Below are 19,715 nucleotides of genomic sequence, written 5' to 3'. Positions count from 1 at the left end.
CGGTTAGAACCACCGACCTCCCTCACACTTTTATAACATATTACAAATGCGTCAGAGAGGGACGTGGTTTTTATGCAGTAGAGATTGGTTTTTATTCAGAGATAGAGGCATACTAACGACATAAGAAAACTTTGAAGGCTTATTTTGGGAGTTCGAGGAGGCCTTTTTCAATGACGTTAGTTGCATTGGAATCCTAAGGTCAAGCAGAACATAGTAGGACCAATAAGGAATATAATTGATGTATTTTTTTAATGTACTTTGACGGCTTTTAAAAATTAATAAAGAGGAATTCCCACTGAAGGTTGGGCTCGAAGATGTAGGCTTTGAGATAGACGAACTCTGTTATCAATTTCTTGTGTCATTTTTCATTATGTGTTTTGTTGTTTCCTTTCATTTTGCTGCAAATTGTATACAAGATTCACATTTCTTATAATTTGAGATTTTTTATGGTGATTTAAATACATGCAAAAACACCTTTAAAGTTTGATAAATCAAGTTTCAATTTAACGACTGCGATTTTAGATCAGGATTGACGAGGAAGCCCATTATTTTCCTATGTCAACTGAAGGTTTCATGCTCTCATGGTTTAATTCCTGCTAGTTGAGTTCAATTCCAAATCAGGTGTTTCTAGGTTATCATACATCTAGGTGTTTTGACACAGATCGAGCAAATGAGTTTTGAGGATCAAAGGATTAAGGTGGTTGTGTGTTACTCCATTTACGCTCGAGTCATTAGGAAGTAATTTGAATCATTTGTCAAAGTTCTAATCAAACTATTTCCCTATACACAAGTAGTTGGTCCAGAGAGCTTGATGTTTGATAATTAGGACAAAGGTAGTTCATAATAAAAGTATTATATTCACGAGTGTTTTAGAAACTTTTGTTTCATCTAACTTCAGAGAGTTTTAGCTCCTTGGTCACATGCCTTCCGTCACACATGAATCCACCATGGCCAACCCCAATTTTTTGGCTTTGCATAATAATCAGGTCACGATGGATGAGAAAATGGACACCTTGCGCGAGCAAATTTTCGTTTGTTCAAAAATTTGTAGTTAGTTGTTAGAAATTCATCAAGCCATGCCATAGCAACAACCTTCTTCAATGGATACTCTTCTTATGGGAAACAACATGCTTTATGATGTAGCTCAAGGAAATCCATTGATTAGAACATCTACTAGACAATGTTGGACACCAAGCCAGACTCAACTTCAAATATTGAAAAGTTTATTTGAGCAAGGCCATGCCAGACCAAGTAAGCAGAAAATGGAGTTATCATGGTCAAATCTCTGAGACCAATGTTTATAATTGGTTCTGAAATTGTAAAGCTCATACAAAAATAAAACAATTACCTTCATAGAGGGGAGACAAATCTTATAATGAGACCGATAATGAATACACTGGAGAAAAAAATATTTAAACCTCAACGTGATTCAAATGCAGAAAATCCAAAATCAGGACACTCTCCACATGCTCATAAAAGTGATGAAGTGGTTCAACACAAGACCTATACTACTGACCAAAAATAATTTAGAATCCAAGATAATGATACCCCATCTTTATTACCATGTGAAGATGAAATGAGGCATCATTCATTGTTGGGTACCATTGTGCTTGGTGTGAGTGGCAATGTTGAACATGATTTCATTGAATGTATGCATGAAGTTAAACCTATAGATCCATTATAGAGAACATGTCTCAGATTGTTCTTGCACATGCTTCTTCTGGATACAAGCATAATCTTAGAGAGGTTCTTAGTGATCCTAATGTGATGTATTTGATAAAAGACACCAAGGCACACCAGGATGTAAAAGCACTCAAATATTTTCAAGAGATGATGTCAAATGATCCAACTCATGCATGTTGAGGTAGCTAATGAGCAATTGGCCATTCAAACACTTCTCATTACAGATGAACTTTTTAGAAATGTAGATTTTTTGTACTTCTTAAGCTATGGAACAAAAAGAATTGGGAACTAATATTCTTATGATCTTCTTGCAAGGCATGTGGTTGATATTTTGGAAGACTTTGTGATTGGCTTAGCAGATAGAATTGCAAACATTACAGGTTGCCTACAGGACTGGTATACTATTCTACAACATCAATCAAAAAAATGGATGCAAATTGAGGTAATAGATATAGTTATAGGGAATAAGAGTAGATCTAGAATACAAGGTTACTTGATAATATGGACCCTAATGTCTTAGATAAGGGTTTTTGTACCTATTATGTGATGATACTATTCTAGCCTATAAAATCAATTACCTCTAGATGCACATGGTTTATGCACTCATTGGAGTTGGCTTATGTTAGTCTTTATTTTAATATTTCAAGGTCCATTTGTTTTGTTTTGATCTTTAAAATTTGGAAGAATGAAAAACAAATGGGTGGAATGCAAAGAGACAACACTAGAATACAAAGAGAGTGAGTTAATTTCAAATCTTGTGTTAGAATACAAAGAGGCAAGAAGTTATATAAAGATGGATATTTGGAATGCATAATAGCTAGTTGATTGAATAATTGAGAGACTTGATTTGATATTTTCCTGGTAAGAAAGAAAAATACAGAGAGAAAGAGAAGTTGAAATGAAAAATAGAATTGAGATAAAGGAGTAGAGGAGATAAGCAGTTGAAAAGGAGAAGAGATAGAGTATAGAACAAAAAGAAGGAAGAATTAATAATTTAAAGACCAGGTAAGGCAACAAAATAAATTTTAATCTATTAGGAGATTGGTGTCTCCTTTCAGGTAGTAGCCTGAGAAAGAACATAATGGGTCCTGTAAAAAGTGGGAGTGTGTGCTTCCAATAAGTTGTAGCCTACCAAATATAAGAGAGGTTGAAGTGTCTTGTAGGTAAGCGCCTACAAAAATTGATGTAAAAAGGGAGTGGGTGCTTGTATTTACATCACAACAGAAAATTGTGGTTTTCTCCATTTATGGGTTTCCACTTATATCTAGTGTCTTTGAATCCATTTTTAATTGTTGAACACCCATATAACTCTATTAATTGTTAAAGAAGATAAAATATAGTTAAAATTGTTAAAATTTTTCATTATTAAAAATACACAATTATTGATTCACTCCCTTCTCATTAATTTCTTAGTTTCCAACATTTTTGTAACACTCCCTCCCACCCCCTATGATCCAAATATTTTTCTTCAAGGATGCATACATAATTGCATATAAAAGAGCATGTAACCCAATGACATAAACACATAAAAGAAGCAGAATTCAACAACAACCATGAGATCAAAGGCACAAAAACAACTTGATTACAGAGTTCACCCAGTGTGGGCTAAGTCTCCGGCCCTACTCAATGTGGGGAGACCTATTTCATTAATTTGCAGCGAAATCAAATTACAATCAATTACAAAATCACACCTTATACCTCCACTTTCCAGAATGGTCTAAAAATTCAAAGCTCTACTGCAAAAATGGACAACACCGTTGAATTCGTGGTGTGAAATTGTGTCAAATGACTATAAACTTGACCCTGTTCTGAGCAGGTGAATTCTGCGGTTCTAAGAAATCTTTTATATTCCCTAAAAGATTATCTGCAAAAAGATTCTCCAAATATTGCTAGGAATATTTCTCAAAAATCGTGCCAGGCAGGGTGTAGTTTTGGCTCGAGGTTTCGGAGATGTTGTTCCTCCTCATGCACTTGGTACCTCTTGATTCTGCTCAGCCTTCCCTCCTTGGAAAATGACAAAAGGTTGGAGTTTAAATCGCTTTTACACGAGTGAATATCCCAATGGAGATGTTGGGCGAGTTTATTGGTGCTCTGAATAATATCTGGGTGGTCGGGGGTTCCAACCCCACCGACACCCTATATATAATTGGCGCATTATTTTTAAATGTTGGTGGTTGTGTTTTTTCGGTGTCCGACGGTTATGGGGCCGCTGCCGACATAGGTTCAACACCCATCAGTCCCTCGATTTATGGCAACCGTTAAAAACAATTTCCATATATATGATATATATTATGTGGCTCGGTTGATCAGGCTTAATTGCTGGCCAATCAACCCAACCATATATTTTTATTTTTTAAGACATAGTCATTAAAAAATGCCCGTCAATTCCTGAGGTTCATTGGACATTTTAAAGAGCCAACAAATTTGTCACTACCGATGGCCATATTCCAATGACTGCCATTGGTGCAAATTGTCGCCTCACTTAACCAACCGCCAACCCTACTGACTTCGTGATGACATCACTCTACCACGTGGCACTATGTCATTGATTCATATCGCCATGTCACTTTGTTGACGTCATCCTGCCATGTGTCAACCTGTAATTGGCTCGAATTGCCCTGTCATCGTGGTGACGTCAGCCCTACAACATGTCATTGTTGGCATTATGATACAAGTGTTGTCCTTGATGGCAACTCACTCAGAGACAGGTACAAGTGATGGCAATTTGATCAGAGGACAGATCTCAGTACAGCAGGACAAGAAAGAGATATACGCAGGTTCATCAAGGAAAACTAGCGTGTACACGCAGGTTGGCTTCAGTAAAAGCGCGTACATGTGAAAAGTACCTTTGGTCCGTGGCAGTTAGTCCTTGGAAGTTGTGCCTATGGTTTTGGACCATGGTGTCTCGACGGGCGTGTCGATCCCTAGTTTTGAAGTTGATGTTATTGTGTTACTATGGTTTTGGTCCGTGGTATTGTGAAGTGCCTAAGGCTATATAAGGAGAAGATCATTAGGCAAATTGGAGAAAGCAATGTGTGTCTGATGAAGTGAGAAGATCTGGTATTGCTGGTTATTTGGTCGGGACGCTTGGCAAGGGTTGGATCTGACAGCGAAGGTATAAGTAATTATTTCTAGATCTGCACGCGGGTTGCCTTTGGAGAAAGTGCGTATACACGCGGTTTTGGTATAGCAAAGTAGCGTATGCATAATAAGATTTGATATTTCAGGTTGCTGTTGATTCTGGTGGTTGTTGCAGAGTTCTGGGCTCTGGTTTGTGTTCTGTGTTCTTGATGACAGGGTTTCAGTGATTCAGTATTGCGTGATTTAGAGAATTATGATGCAAGTATAAGTTGATGATTGTATTGCAGTAGTGTTTGTTTTGTACTCATGGATCTAGTTTGAAAATTGATGAAACGTGGTCCCTGTAGGAAAGAAGGTTGTAGCCTTCTGTAGGGTCAGCACCTACGTACTAGTAAATGGATCGGCTAGTACAAGAGCTGAGGGGGTTGTAGCTCCCTTCCAGAAGTAGTTGGAAAACGAGAGAGGGTTGTAGCCCTCTGCAGGTTGTAGCCCTCTGCAGGTTGTAGCCTGCGTACTGATAAAGGACTGCACCAGTACATTGTAAAAGAAGTTTCTTATTAAAGAAAAAAGAGACGAATTGCAGCAGGTGGTTTTCACCCACATTGGGTTTCCACCTTATATCATGGTGTTCATGTGTGTGGCTTTTATGTGATGATCTGTTCTGTTATACTGCACCTGTTTACTGTCAATGTGGTTAATAATGTTCTGATGCATTTACTGAAGATAAGCTAACTGAATCATAAGATTTCTGGATATACGCTAGTTGCTCTAGACACAGTAGCGTGTACACGCGGGTTCACTTAACTGAAGTAGCGTATATGTTTCTGAGCATGAAATTTGAAAAGTTTTATTGATCTGATAATACTGATTCACCCCCCCCCCCCTCTCAGTATTATTTCCAACAGTCATCCGGTCATTAGTTCTCCTTGATCCATATGACCACGTCACCATGTTGACATCAACAACCGTATGGATGATTTCATCATCCGTACTGCTGACATCATCATGCCACGTGGTACTATGGGGGCATGCCTACAAAAAATTTAGTTGTTTTGGAAAAAATTCAACGGACCATAACTTTCACTTACGATGTCGGTTGAGGTACCATTTGTGCCATTAGATTCAGAACGATGAGCTCTTCGATTTGAGTCCAATTTCACTACATTTTGAGGACTTCAAAAATTTAGATTTTTTGGATCCTCCTGGATCATTCCTCCTCACTAATGAGCTTTTGGGCCGCCAAAAGCTTTTCAGTCAATTGTAAAGTGAGGGAATTTCTCCCTCACTTTCTCATTTTCAATCCAATGGGCCTTACTTGGATGCATTCCCTTGAAACCAATATGAAGGTACTCCACGTCTTCCCGTCGTGAAGTCCTAGTTCTCCTATCAAGAATGATATCCTCAGGTAGCTTGTCCAATTATTCTGGTGCAAATTTATACATTGTAGGAACTTGTCCTACCTCTTTGGTGCCCATGATTAAAGGAGGCTCATAAAGCTTCAATTTTTCAACGTTCACCACTGAGTACATCTGCATGTATGCTGGCAAATCGAAACGAAAATCATTGTCTCCAATCTTCTCTAATATGGTGAATGGACCATAGAGGATTGGTCTCAACTTCTTTCCTTCCCCTATCAATTTGTCTTTGATGATGTGGATCCACACCTTGTATCCAACCTAAAATTGGTGATCAACCCGGTGCTTGTCATGTCAAGCTTTGTATTGAGCTTGGCTTTTCTCCAATTGCTCCTGCACTACCTAGTGAATCATCTGAATTCATTGAATGGAATTTTGTGCTTTGTCCCTGCCATATTCCTCACTGGAATCTTCATCTCCCCTAAAGACCATGTTTAAGGGATCCTTTGGCAAATATCCAAAACATGTCTCGAACGGTGAGTTATGAGTGGATGAATGCACTACTCGATTTTATGCATGTTGCACATAAGGAAGTTATTTGTCCCACAACTTGGGATGCTTGCCAAAATAGCCCCAGAGTTAATGTATCACTATGTGGTTCACAACCTTTGTTTTCCCATCGGTCTGTGGATGAAATGTCGTGCTCCTATTCAGCTTGGTGTCCATCATTATCCACAAAATCATCCAAAACTCTCCAAGAAAATGAGAGTCTCGATCAAACACAATGGATGTGGGCAACCCAAAGTGGACCCATACAAATTGTAAGAAGAGATGAGCAATATGATCCGTAATGACCTATTTTTTTACAAGGCATTAAATCGATCCAAAACGACATACAAATAGTCATGACCTCTCCTAGACAAAGGCAAACTGCCAAACAAATCCATTGACACACTTTCCCATGGATGACTTGGAATAGGGAGTAGTGTGTAGAGCCCCAATTTTCTATTAGTGGGCTTGCAAACTGAACACAACACTCACCCCTTTACATATCAAGTCACAATATTTTTCATGTGAGGCCAATAACAAAACCTATACAAATGACACAATTTTTTCCCTACACCAAAATGACCTGACACAAGAGAGGTATTTGCCTCTCTGATTACATGCATTCTTTCATTCGTGGGGATACAAAGTTTTCCAAGGTGATACAACAATTTTCCTTGCAAATGGTAATTTCCTACTTGTGATCCATGAGTCATATTTACATAAATCTCCTTAAAATATTCATAATCAACACACTATTCAACATAACTTTCAAAAGATAAAGTATTTTGCAAAACTATAGATTCAAAAATAAGAGGGCGAGAAAGCATATTTGCCACATTGTTGTTGGTGCCCTTCTTGTATTATATTACAAAATGAAACTGCTGGAGGAATCCCATCCATCTGAAATGACATGCATGTTGAAGCTTGGTTTGCGATTGGAGGTACTGCAAGGGCTGGTGATCTGTGTGAATAATGGTCTCCTTTCCAATCAAATAGTGCTTCCACTTCTTCATGCTTTGAACAAGGAATACAACTCCTTGTCATATGTGGGATAGTTCACAACAGCTTGGGAGAATGTCTCTAAATGGTAACATACAAGTTTCCTCTACTGCATCAACACCGCTCCCATGGTGTACCCATTGGCATCTGTCTCGATCTCAAAAGGTTGTTTGAGGTCAGGTAAGGCCAAAACTGGTGCGGTACTGATATTCTCTTTTAGCGTATCAAAGGTTTTTTGCTGCTTTCCTCCCCAATGAAAGGTGTTCTTCACACTTTTCAATGCATGAAAGGGGGATGCAATGACATAAAATTTGGCAATGAACCTTCTCCAGTATTGTACTGCACCCAAAATGCTATGAACCTCTTTAACATTGGTGGGTTTAGGCCACTTTACAATCACATAAACTTTAGAAGGATCTATTTTTAACCATCCACCTCCAACAATGTGACCCAAGTAAACCAAAAAGGTCTTACCAAATTCACACTTAGACATTTTGACATACAATTTTTCTTTTTGCAAAACATCAAGCACCTTTTTAACATGACTTACATGATCTTCCCATGTCCTACTGAAAACAAGAATGTCATCAAGGTACACAAGTACAAAAACATCAAGAAAAGCCCTGAAAATATCATTCATCACCCTCATGAATGTGGCCAGAGCGTTACATAGTCCGAATGGCATCACCAGCCATTAAAACAACCCTTGTTTTGTCTTGAATGCAGTCTTCCATACATCCTGTTCTACGATCCTTACATAATGATAACCACTACGCAATACCAGTTTTATGAAATGGACAACAATTTTCAATTGATCTAATAAATCATTAATGCGAGGGAGAGGGTACCAATTCTTCACTGTTATTTTTTTGAGTGCCCTATAGTCCACGCACATCCTCCACGTGCCATCCTTCTTTGGCACAAACACAATAGGTGAACCGCATGGAGAAGAACTTGGCATTATGACCCCTTGGTTCAACAATTCCTGCACCTGCTTCTTTATCTCCTCCATCTCAATGGCTGATGACATGTACATACCAGTATTGGGTAAAGGAGCATCTTGTTGTAGGTGAATCTCATGTTGGATATCATGCTTTGTAGGCAACCCACTTGGTTCCTGAAAAAGCCCATTATAGTTAGAAACAATTTCATACAATTCTTTTTTATGAGTGGGATGACAACCTTGGAAAGCTTCATATATATTCACATCTTTTGCTCTCACAACCATGAGCATGCATCCTTTGCTGGAATTGATCAATCTCTTCATCCGACCTGCACTCACAACACTGACACTAATCTTGGCACAATGAGCTCTAACAATTTATTCCACCTCATCTTTCGTGAGATGATACTTGTTTTCATGGCGAAAGAAAACTGCTTTCATGTCATACAAATATGGACTCCCAAATACAATGTGACATATATCCAAAGGTACAACATCAAGGTTAACCTCATCTACTAGTTTGGATGCAATCACAAATTTAGCTCTACACTACTTGGTTACATGTAATTTGGATTTGTCACACACCCAACCAAGAGGGTAGGGTTTCAGATGAGGCTTGGTATCTAACCCTAATTTCTTAACCAAGGATTATGAAATCAAATTTTCTTGTGAGCCCAAATCAAACAAGGTTTTCGCTTTAGCATGTTTCATCACAACTCTAATGAGGAACAATTCAGTCCTCTTTCGTTCATTAATAAGAGACTCATTTGAAGAAATTCTACTTGCATGCAATTCAAAATTTTCATTGGCATGAAGAGAAAGGGTACCTTGTATGCCCACTGTTGTGATCTATGTCTCGTCACCAGATTCAGATCCAAGGTCCTATTGTACGGTTATCACCATATTTTGCTTGCTCTTACCACCAAATCTCTTTGGCTTCAACTTTGGATGAACCTTCCAACAATGTTCATCATCATGGCCTTTCTTCTTGCAATGTGTGCAAGATGGATTCACTCCTTATTCCTTCTTGGTTGCAATTTCCTTCCTGTCCTTTCCCTTGCCTTTTCCCTTGAACTTGCTATTACGAGGTTTGAAAGATGATTTCTTGGGTTGATCTTCTTTGTCATTATTTCCCCATCTTTCAAGGTGAATGGCCTTCACACTGGCTGCATCAATAGTAGTAGGCTCAAATAACAACAAAGAATGTCTGATGTAACTATGTAAAGCACCAATATACTTTGTTACAATTTTTGGTGAATCAAGTGAAATGCCCAAATTCAAAGCTTGTTTTCTAAACTCTTATGTGAAGCTTTGTACATTTTGACCCTTTCCTTGTCTCAAATATTGCCATTCCATTAAATATTTTTGTTGATAACCCAAAGGATAAAACTGATATTTTAATGCAGAAACAAAATTGGACCAAGAAGAAAGGAGATTACCCAAGTTTTTGTTGCCTTTCTGCAACTTTCTCTCCCACCAAACAAGAGCAGTGCCACTCAGCCGAAGAGATGCTAATTGGATCTTAGCCTCATCCTCCTCGATCTATTGAATCCGAAAATAAACCTCGATTTGTCTAATCCAATTGTTTAATTTCTCTGCATTACATTCTCCATTATATGTGGGAAAATCAAACTTTACATCTAGCTTAAAAAATGGCTTCTTAGATGTAATCCTTATGATGTCTGTTAGAATGATGAGAAGAGGAAGAAGAAGAACTGTCACTAGAGGATGGAGAGGGCGGTTCAGGAGGCTCTCCTCTTCCACCTTCGTGATTTACAAAGGAATTATCATCTGGCTCTTTCTTCTCAGGCTTGATTGTCTTCTCATATTTTGCAAACAACTTGTCAACTGTCTCTACCATGGTGAAGAAGATCTTGTGATAATTTCACTCCTCCTCCATTCGAGCTTCCTCATCTGCCATGTTTCGTCTTCGTGTAGCATGCCCCACTTCTGGATCAAAGGATTTAAGTTTCCCTTCTCCTCTTTGGGGCTTGTTCTTGGTTAGCATTTACTCATGCAACTCACATCAAGAAGACCTGCTTTGATGCCAAACTTGATCCAGATCTTTTTCTTCAAGGATACATACAAAATTGCATATAAAAGAGGATGTAACCTAGTGACATAAACACATAAAAGAAGTGGAATTCAACAAAAACCATGAGATCAAAGGCACAAAAATAAATTGATAACGGATTTCACCGAGTGTGGGCTATGTCTCTCGACCCTTCTCAATGTGGGGAGACCTCTTTCATTAATTAGTAGCGAAATTAAATTATAATCAATTACAAAATGACACCTTATACCTCCACTTTCTGGAATGCTCTGAAAATGCAAAGCTCTACTGTAGGAATGGACAACGTCATTAAATTCATGGCGCGGAATTATATGAAAAGACTATAAACTTGACCCTGTTCTGAGCAGGTGACTTCTAGGGCTCTAAGGAATCTTTTAGATTTCCTGCAAGAGTCTTTGCAAAAAAGATTCTTCCAAGATTCCTAGGAATGTTTCTTGAAAACTGCTTCAGGCAGAGCACAGTTCCGGTTCGAAGTTTTGCAGGCGTTGTTCCTCCTCCTACACCCAACGATGCTTGGTTTCGCTCAGCCTTCTGTCCTTGGCGAATGACAAAAGGTTGGAGTTTGAATCGTTTTTACACAGGGGGATGTCCCAACGGAGCCGTTGGGCAAGTTGGTTGGCACTTTGAATAGTACTGGGGTGGTCGGGGGTTCCAACCTTGTTGACACCCCATATATAAATAACACTTTATTTTTAAATGTTGGGGCTTGTGTTTTTTTGGTGTCCAGCGGTTATGAGGCTGCCGCTGGCGAGCCGACCCAAAGGCCGGTGCAGGTTTGACATCCATCAATCCCTCGATTTACGACGACAGTTAAAAACACTGTCCATATATATGATATATATAATGTGGCTCAGTTGACTGGGTGTGAATGCTGGCCAACCAACATAACCATATATTTTATTTTTTATTTTTTAAGACATAGTTGTTAAAAAATGCCCCTTCGATTTCTGAGGGTCACCAGAAATTTTAAAGAGTCGACAAATTTGTTGTTGTTGGTGGCCATACTCCGGCAACTGTCGCTCGTGCAAATTGTCGCTCACTTAATTGACTGCCAACCCCACTGATGTCACTCTTCCACATGGTGCTCTGTTATTGGTCCGTACTTCCACATCACTTTGTAACATAATCCTGCCACGTGTCAACCTATGATTGGCTTGAGTTGCCCTGTCATTGTGCTGACATCATTGTCCGTACGACTAACGTCATCCCTACCACATGTCATCCAACGATTGGTTCTCCTCGATTTGTATGGACACATCACCATATTGATGTTAGCAGCCGTATGGATGTTATCATCATCCATACTACTGACGTCAGCATGCCACATGGCAGTATCAAGCTTGCCTGCAAAAAATTTAGTTGTTTGGGAAAAACTTCAGCGGGCCATAACTTTCACATACGGTGTCTATTTGAGGTTTCGTTTGTGTCTTTGGATTCAGAATGATGAGATATTCGATTTGAGACTAGTTTCGCTACATTTTGAGGACTTGAAAAAGTTGGCCTTTTGGGATCCTCCTAGATCGCCCTAGCTCCACCTTAGCTCGTGTTTAGCTCATCGAGAGCTTTTTGGCGATATAAATTTTATCTTGATCCAATTATCAGACCAAAAGATATGCTCAATTGAAGTTATTCATTCACTCCCTACCACATAAGCAATGATCTACCACGTGACATCTATGTGGCACCCACATGGAAATCCCCACCTCACTCAAGTGGATTGCACATCATCTTAGGATACCATACGACCATGGATATGTCCATGTAGCACAAGCCATGCCACCTAGCCTTATAGGCCACAAGTTCGACCCACAACACAAAAATGCGTAAATATCACATTATATCTAACACTTTGGTAACCCATCTTATCCATGAACTTGCAGTCGCCAAAAGTTCCAGTCCCCTGGACCTTTGGACTAGTTCTTATTGATGTGTACCTATGAACTAGCCCACATTCGGGCCTTACTTCCTCTTAATCTCGCATTTTTCCTGATTTCCCGAACCTCCAGTCCACTCCAATCTTAGTTTGACCCCGCATTACCTTTCGCTGTGAGGGCCCCATCATAGACAACCACTCAATAAGGCCTCATGATAGAGTCTGGCCCTTGAGCATTCTTACCTTCTTCCAAAGGGGGCCCCACTCCAGATCAGACTCCTATAGCAGATTGGGCATCCGCCTCTACCATGTCCGACCTTGTCTAGGATTTGGCCCTACTATGGCTCATCATTTTCCAGACCTCCCAAACCCCTATACTAGCCTAAGTAGAACTTCGAATGGAGGTGTTTTCCATCTTAACAACTAGAACGACCTTCTAAGTTTCCTTCAAATGTTATAAGAGTTTGACCAAGCTTCCCTTGAGAACTTGGTTCTTCTTGAAACACACACACATTCATAAGAATATACCCTTAAGTTAAGCACAAGACCTCAAGTCTTGACGATTAATAGAATGCACTCACAAAGGCGCAAGTCCAACTAAGAGGAGACCTGAGAACAAGCCAATCTATCACTGCAACACTGTGATTTTAACCATAGCCACACTAGATTCCTCTGATGTGTGTGTGTGTATAGTATTATTCCTTAGTTTTACTCCATGAAGAAGGAAAGCAACAGTCACTCAAGCAAGAAAAAGTTCCATGTTAACTCATAACAAGTCATCTATAGCTCTTTCAACAATAAAACACTTTCACTTGCAAACACAAAGGTTCTTGGCAAATGGAACACTTAACCATGGAATTTACCATACATCATAGTAGTTGAACTGAGTTCTTAATAGTCATCATAAATCATGCAAGTAGCTAAGAATATATCAACAATTACAAGGATCTACAAGTGCCTCGTATCCTAATCACAATAAAAAATACATCTCATCGCAAAGACATACAGGAATATTCATTCCTTCATTAGTAGTACTGATACATTCTTCATTTTATAACAACAACATTTGTCATTCAAGTGCAATAGGCATATGTAGAGGTAGAAGTAAGCAACTTATATTATCATTTAAATGATTGTCAACTAAGAGAGCGACTTCAACTCTCCTCCCAACCATATGACAACGTCAATATTGTTATTTCTTGTAGTTAACCACCCCTAAGCCAAATTCAGAGTTTGAGAAGTGAAGCTCTCAAGGGAATTTCGCACCAGTCATTCACAATACATGGGAATCCACTGCACATAGTGCCTCCACCTGCAATCTGATAGGGGTCCAGAGAACACAATGTATCCACCCAAACTATCACTTTTAGGAATCTAAAGCATACAATGCTTCCACCTGTAATATGGTAGGAGTCAAAAGCACACAATGTCTCTAACCAACAATCACTTACAGGAATCCAAAGCTCACGGTGATTCCACCTAATTCAAACTACAGGAATCTAGAGCCCATAGTGCCCCCACGTGCAATCCAATAGGAATCCAGAGCACACCATGCCTCCACTTGATAACTTTCATGGGAATCTAGAGTCCACCTTTAGGGTCTCCACCTGCAAAAATAACAAGAGAAGTCCCAGAGCATCCAGTGTCTCCACCTAGTGAGTAGGAGTCCAGAGCTCACTATCACTCTACCTTCTCAACACTACACTTTAGTCTAAGCTTTCATTGAGCTCTTCTAGTGTTGCACATGCATTGTTGCCAATACAACCTTTCTTGTCATCATGCTACCACTGAACGTAGACATTATCATGTCTTTCTCAACATGCTTGCTGATTCTGCACTTGCATCTCATCTCCTGAGTGTTTTCTTTTTCATGAGAGCGGTCTCTCATTTCTTTCTCTTCTTGTTTCTTTGTCGACACTCTCTTTATTTGTTAGGTTTCCTTGTATTTTTTTTCTAGCATACTCTCGTATGCCATTTTATGTAGCATGTTGACTGAGAAAACACATCTCATGAGGGAAGGATTGGCTTGTCCTCTTTCCCATACACATTTTAATGTTTGTACCAGTTTTACCTTCAATTCATTAGGGAGATTGTTACAGGGAAAAGTGTCTATGCAGAACTGCTAATCCCACTAAGGTGTGGTAGCTACCTTAGAAACAAACAAAGTAAAGCTAATTTCGTTTTCCGTTATGAAATATAGATGAGAGAAGAATAAAGGAGACCAACCTCTGTCTTGCGCTTGGTTCCTAGTTCGATTCCTCTCTCTTTTGATAGTCCTTTGCTACTTGCTTCCTTGTACACCCAGCTTCACAGAGTACCTGTAGAATCAAAGTAGCATAACACTATACAAGAACATGGATCTATTATCATAAACAATCTAGGATCAGATGTAAATTGACCATACAAATGCATGAAACATAAATGACACAAGAGTATGGAGGAAAACTTGAATAGCTTTATTGATAATCAAGAAAGAGCCAAGAGAGTTACAACCAGTTGTTTTGACCCAGCATCATCCTCTCAGCAAGTAAGCCCTTCTTCACCTCATGAAAAGCTTATATCACCCAACACTATGATGTTTCCTCAAGAAACCAACATCAATTCCTTACAAGATGCAAAATTCCAGCCTCTGGATCTCTGGGATGAGGGATCCATATATAGATATCTGTAAGGGAGATGAGTCAGCTTGTGATTTGATTAGTGTCTTCCCTCTGATAGTTCTTGCTTCCACTTGTAGATTGATGATCTCTTACTCATCCTTGGTCGAATTCAGAATGGCAAGTGTCACAGGAGAAGTTTCTGGAAGATTCCATGCTTCTCCACCTCGCGGATTGACACTGCCATTTGTCTCTTCTCACCCATCGCACCCCATAGAAGGGATTTTTGAAATGCAACACACCCACTGAGTGTACTTAGGTGAGATGCAACGCACTTTGCCTATGGAGCAGGTGAAATGATCCTATTTTGACCAGTTCTGAGTAGTTTTTCATGGAGAACTTCTGGGAGAAGCTGTAATCAGTTGACCTTGTCCTTTAGGGGTTGGAACAACACTTTTAGGGACTTAGGATCCCTTGGTTTATGGACATTTTATTCTTGGGGTTGCAGTGCCCAAAAATGTCTATAACAGTTGCCCCCTAAAGCATGAGGTTGTTAATCTTTTTTGATGTCGGGTGAAATGCTTTATCATGACGTTTCGAATTTCTTTCAAGCTGGGAGGAGACCTGTAATAAGATACAATACAGTACATTATCTTCATAATATTTTCATGATCTAGCTGAGGCGGGCATTCCCATTCTCATCTTTATAAATTCATTTTCATGTACATAGGACAGACAATCGTTTGAGTGTAGACTGATGATTCTGGTAGAGCCATCATCCCTTTGATTGGATGATTATCTGTGCAGCAATGATGTACATTTGATGTCTTTATTTCCCTGAATATATATCGCAGCCTGGATGGATGAAACTAGATCCGGGGTCTTCAATCTCGTTCGATCTTCACTCAAAGTACAAGTCGATCCATGTGAGAGATGTTCTAGAGTCGAACATGGAAAGACATCGCCTGATTACCAGCCAATGATGTAAGCTGTTAACAGGCGCGAGAGGAATCACCGATAATGATAATGACCCTCAAGGTACTGCAGTACAATTCACGTGGTGTGAATAAAGGACTTGGCGTCGAACACCACGCAAAATCTTTCAGTCAAAGGCCATTGATGTAAACCTGTCACCGGAAGTGAGAAACTTGCCATTGAGGCATGCAAGCTTCAAAGTACTGAAAGGGGTGTCCCTAGATCGACTTCTTGGATAATGAGCTGATGTCGACAAGAAGCTCCATCATAGGAGGGCCTTAATGAATCCCACATCAATGACACGGAATGGAGCAAATGATTTTAATGGAGGTGAAAAAGATTTGGTGATATAAGGTTCAGGGTGGCGGTCATGAAAGAATGTAGCGTAAATGTATTGCAGCGGGTGAGACACAGGTGAATTCTCTGAGTGACTTCTCTTGAACATATCGGCGACACTGATGTGATGGATTGGTAGCATTAACCTCAAATGTGGATGGTGTGATGGGACCATGGTGATGTGACCGGTGAAAGAAACAACCCAACCCGACTTGGATGCGTAGTGAAAGTGTCATGTTCAAGAGCGACTTGCTACCAACAAAGTTTCTTCAAGTTTTCTTCCCAAATTTTTCCCCAGTCATTGCTGACAAGTACCTCTTTATTTTTGTCAAGCTTGAGGAGGATAACATATGCTTGTTCTATAATTTGCCCTTCGGGCAAACCCATCGCTATGTTTTAACGAGCCTAGCAATAGTGAAACTCATCCTTGTATGCTATGGACAAGTTTGTCGCTATTAGGTTTTAACGAGTTTAACAACAAAGATAACTCGGTCCTTTTCAATTTTAGAGAGTCTGAAAAGGGACGTAAAGGAAACTCCAAAATCCTTTTTCGTCATCTAATCCCTTAAGTCCGAAAAAGTATAAAACAATACAAAAGAGATGAATTTTCGATACTTTTAACGAGCCGAACAAAACAAGCACTCGATCTTTTTGTGTAATAATCCCTCAGGTCCAAAAAGATTAAAATCTAAAGGAGGGATAGCACTTCCAGTCCCTTTAACGAGCTGGAGAGGCCAATGGCTCGGCAATCTTTTCATATTTTACAAGTCAGTTGAAAAGAGCTTAAAGGAGACTTGTCTTTGAGGAACGAGTGATAAAATTGGGTAGCAGCTGATTCCAGGTAAGGTTTGGAATTTTCCAATCACGGCAGTGTTACAAGGATGGCTAGCGGGATCACTCTTCGCAGTTGTTCCTCAAAAGGGGTAAACAATCAAATGGAGGTGAATGGTCGGCCGATACAGAGTGGAGGTGATGATGGGAACACGACCAAGGCTTTAAAGGCTGAAGTACTACATTCACGATGGTTATTTACCGGGAATTGGTTCATTTTTTATTGAGCTTAAATGCTGGGGGAAACATTTGCTCATTGCTTATGTTTATTTTTTAACGAGCATGAAGTCCGCGTTAAAACTGCTCGATTAATCCAGTCGTATAATAAGAATGTCTCATATATGAAAACGACAATTTTTAGAGTTTTGCCCCACATCCTTTCTTTATGCAAGTTAGGAAACGACCAATCCTACTAGTTTAAAGGGTTAGAGGACCTAAAAATTTCAAAAAAATAAATGGTCGCTCTTCGCTTGCACGCCAAAAGTTTTGCATGCCCCCAGGTATAAAATAAAGCTTCAAGGTCACCTTTTATTCTACCGACAAAACATTTGTTTTATCAGGAAAGGTCTACCTCTTTCAGGTTACCAAAGATTGTTCTATTCACACCACAAACAAAACACTTCTTCGGCGATGTCTACCGAAATAGACAAAGGCGAGCGGTGCAGATGCCTCCACTCACATAACTTTGACGAGGGAATATTATTCCAGTCTAACCCCCTTTTCCAATCATGGACGAGAGTACAGACTAGTCATATATCTCTCGCGGAAACCTACCCTATACCCGAAGTTTTCCTGCCGAAGCAGACCAGGGTGCATGCCCCCTGGGTTTCAGTCATGTCCCCCGAATCACTCGCGCTCATCAGGTGGACGGACTGGGGATTGATGAGACATTCCTTGTGTGAAAAGACCATTCAGGGATGGTATATCACTATTTTCTACGTGTGATCCGGGAAATGAAAGCTGGTCTACGAGCTTGACCACTCTTCCTTCGTGCGGAAAACACATTACTCTAAAGAGTGATGAGACAATGGCTCCCATGCAATAAATATAGTCTCATCCAAGGAGTAGATTATAATCCGGGGATCCTTGGACTACCATTATGTTCATATGAACGATTTTCCCTCTCAATATTATGGGCACATTGGGAAGGATCACTAACGGTCGACTGGTTCCTTTGTCAAAGCCTGTTAGATTTCTCATCTCAGGAAAAAGCGATGGCGAACCAAGCGCTTTCCAAGCAGTCGAGGAAAGGATACTCACAGAAGCCCCTTCATCTATGATGGTACCGGCCATAACCATTCTATATATTTGAGCAATGATTCGGAATGGTCCACTAGCCGGTAAACGGGGTCTGCCTAGTTGATTCCAGTCAAAAGAAACAACTAGGTTGCTTGGAGGTGGGACCGAATAGACGGCCGGGTACGACTCTGACGAACTTCCTTCCTGCGGTAAAGGAATGGGTAAATTGCCCCCATGTTCATCGGAGTCTGTGCTTACGAAAAGAATTTGGACGACGTCATCCTTGTTCTCTTCGGTGACTGTATCATCTGAAGATGGAACCTCTGAAGGCAAGACCGGGTCAACTGTCGTCTCGACCTTTTGAATTTCGTCTGGTATGGGTTCAGATGGTTCGTCTTCAATGATAGATGCTTCGGCCGACCACCTGGGCGGGTCAGCCAGTTTTTCAACTAGTGACGAACTCGGCAAGAGTTTTTTATATCCAGGAGGAAGTCGTAACGGTGAAACTAGACGATCGTCCAAAAGTCTTTTAGCCTCGTCTAAGAAGGGACAACAGTGGACGGCATGATCGCCTTCGCACAGTTTACAAGGAAATCTATATTTTCCTTTTTGTCCTGGGGCTTCACTTTCACTAGTTGACGGTGTGTTTTCAACATGATCATCAGAGGTTGACGACACCGAATTGTGCAAACGAGGAGACCAGTCCCTTAAAATCCGAGGGATGCAAGGAAAATCTCTATGATAGTGGTCTCCTTTGCAAATGACACATGGCGATTTGGGCCTGGTCGGTGCAGTGTGTGGATTTTCGTTAGACGACGCTTGGTTTCCCCTTTTCGCCTTTGGCTCCTTCTTCTTCTTCTCTTTCTTCTTCTTTTCCTTCTTCTTCTCTGGTACTTTATTTTTGGCTTTACCAGCCTCATCAAGCGAAGAGGAAGGAGGAAAGGAAGAATTGGAGGAAGTAGAGGGTTGGGGGGTAACTCTGGAACCGTCTAGTTGCTGACTCGATTGTTCAGGAATTGCGGTGTTCTGAATGACAGAGGTTGAGAAGAGCCATACGGGCAAGCCAATTGTCAATCCTGGAAGCGACAATGTGGCCATATGGGGTGCACCAACATCTCCCCAAGAGGAGAAGGGACTAGGATTTCCTCCAAGGGGAATTCCTTGGTTGGTGGACTCCATT

General features: G+C 40.2%; 1 pseudogene; it reads left to right on the top strand.

Moving 5' to 3' along the window:
- The first annotated feature begins 920 nt into the window (after positions 1-920).
- Positions 921-1,684, top strand: LOC149210279 (WUSCHEL-related homeobox 8-like; annotated as a pseudogene).
- Positions 1,685-19,715: the final 18,031 nt, after the last annotated feature.

The sequence above is a fragment of the Pinus tabuliformis genome, chromosome 1_2 (assembly GCF_031772625.1).
Source record: "Pinus tabuliformis cultivar Carrire ecotype Pingquan chromosome 1_2, CPIR1, whole genome shotgun sequence".
In the NCBI taxonomy this organism is placed as follows: Eukaryota; Viridiplantae; Streptophyta; class Pinopsida; order Pinales; family Pinaceae; genus Pinus; species Pinus tabuliformis.
Note: the sequence above shows the minus strand (reverse complement) of the source record. Positions and strands in the feature narration are given on the sequence as shown.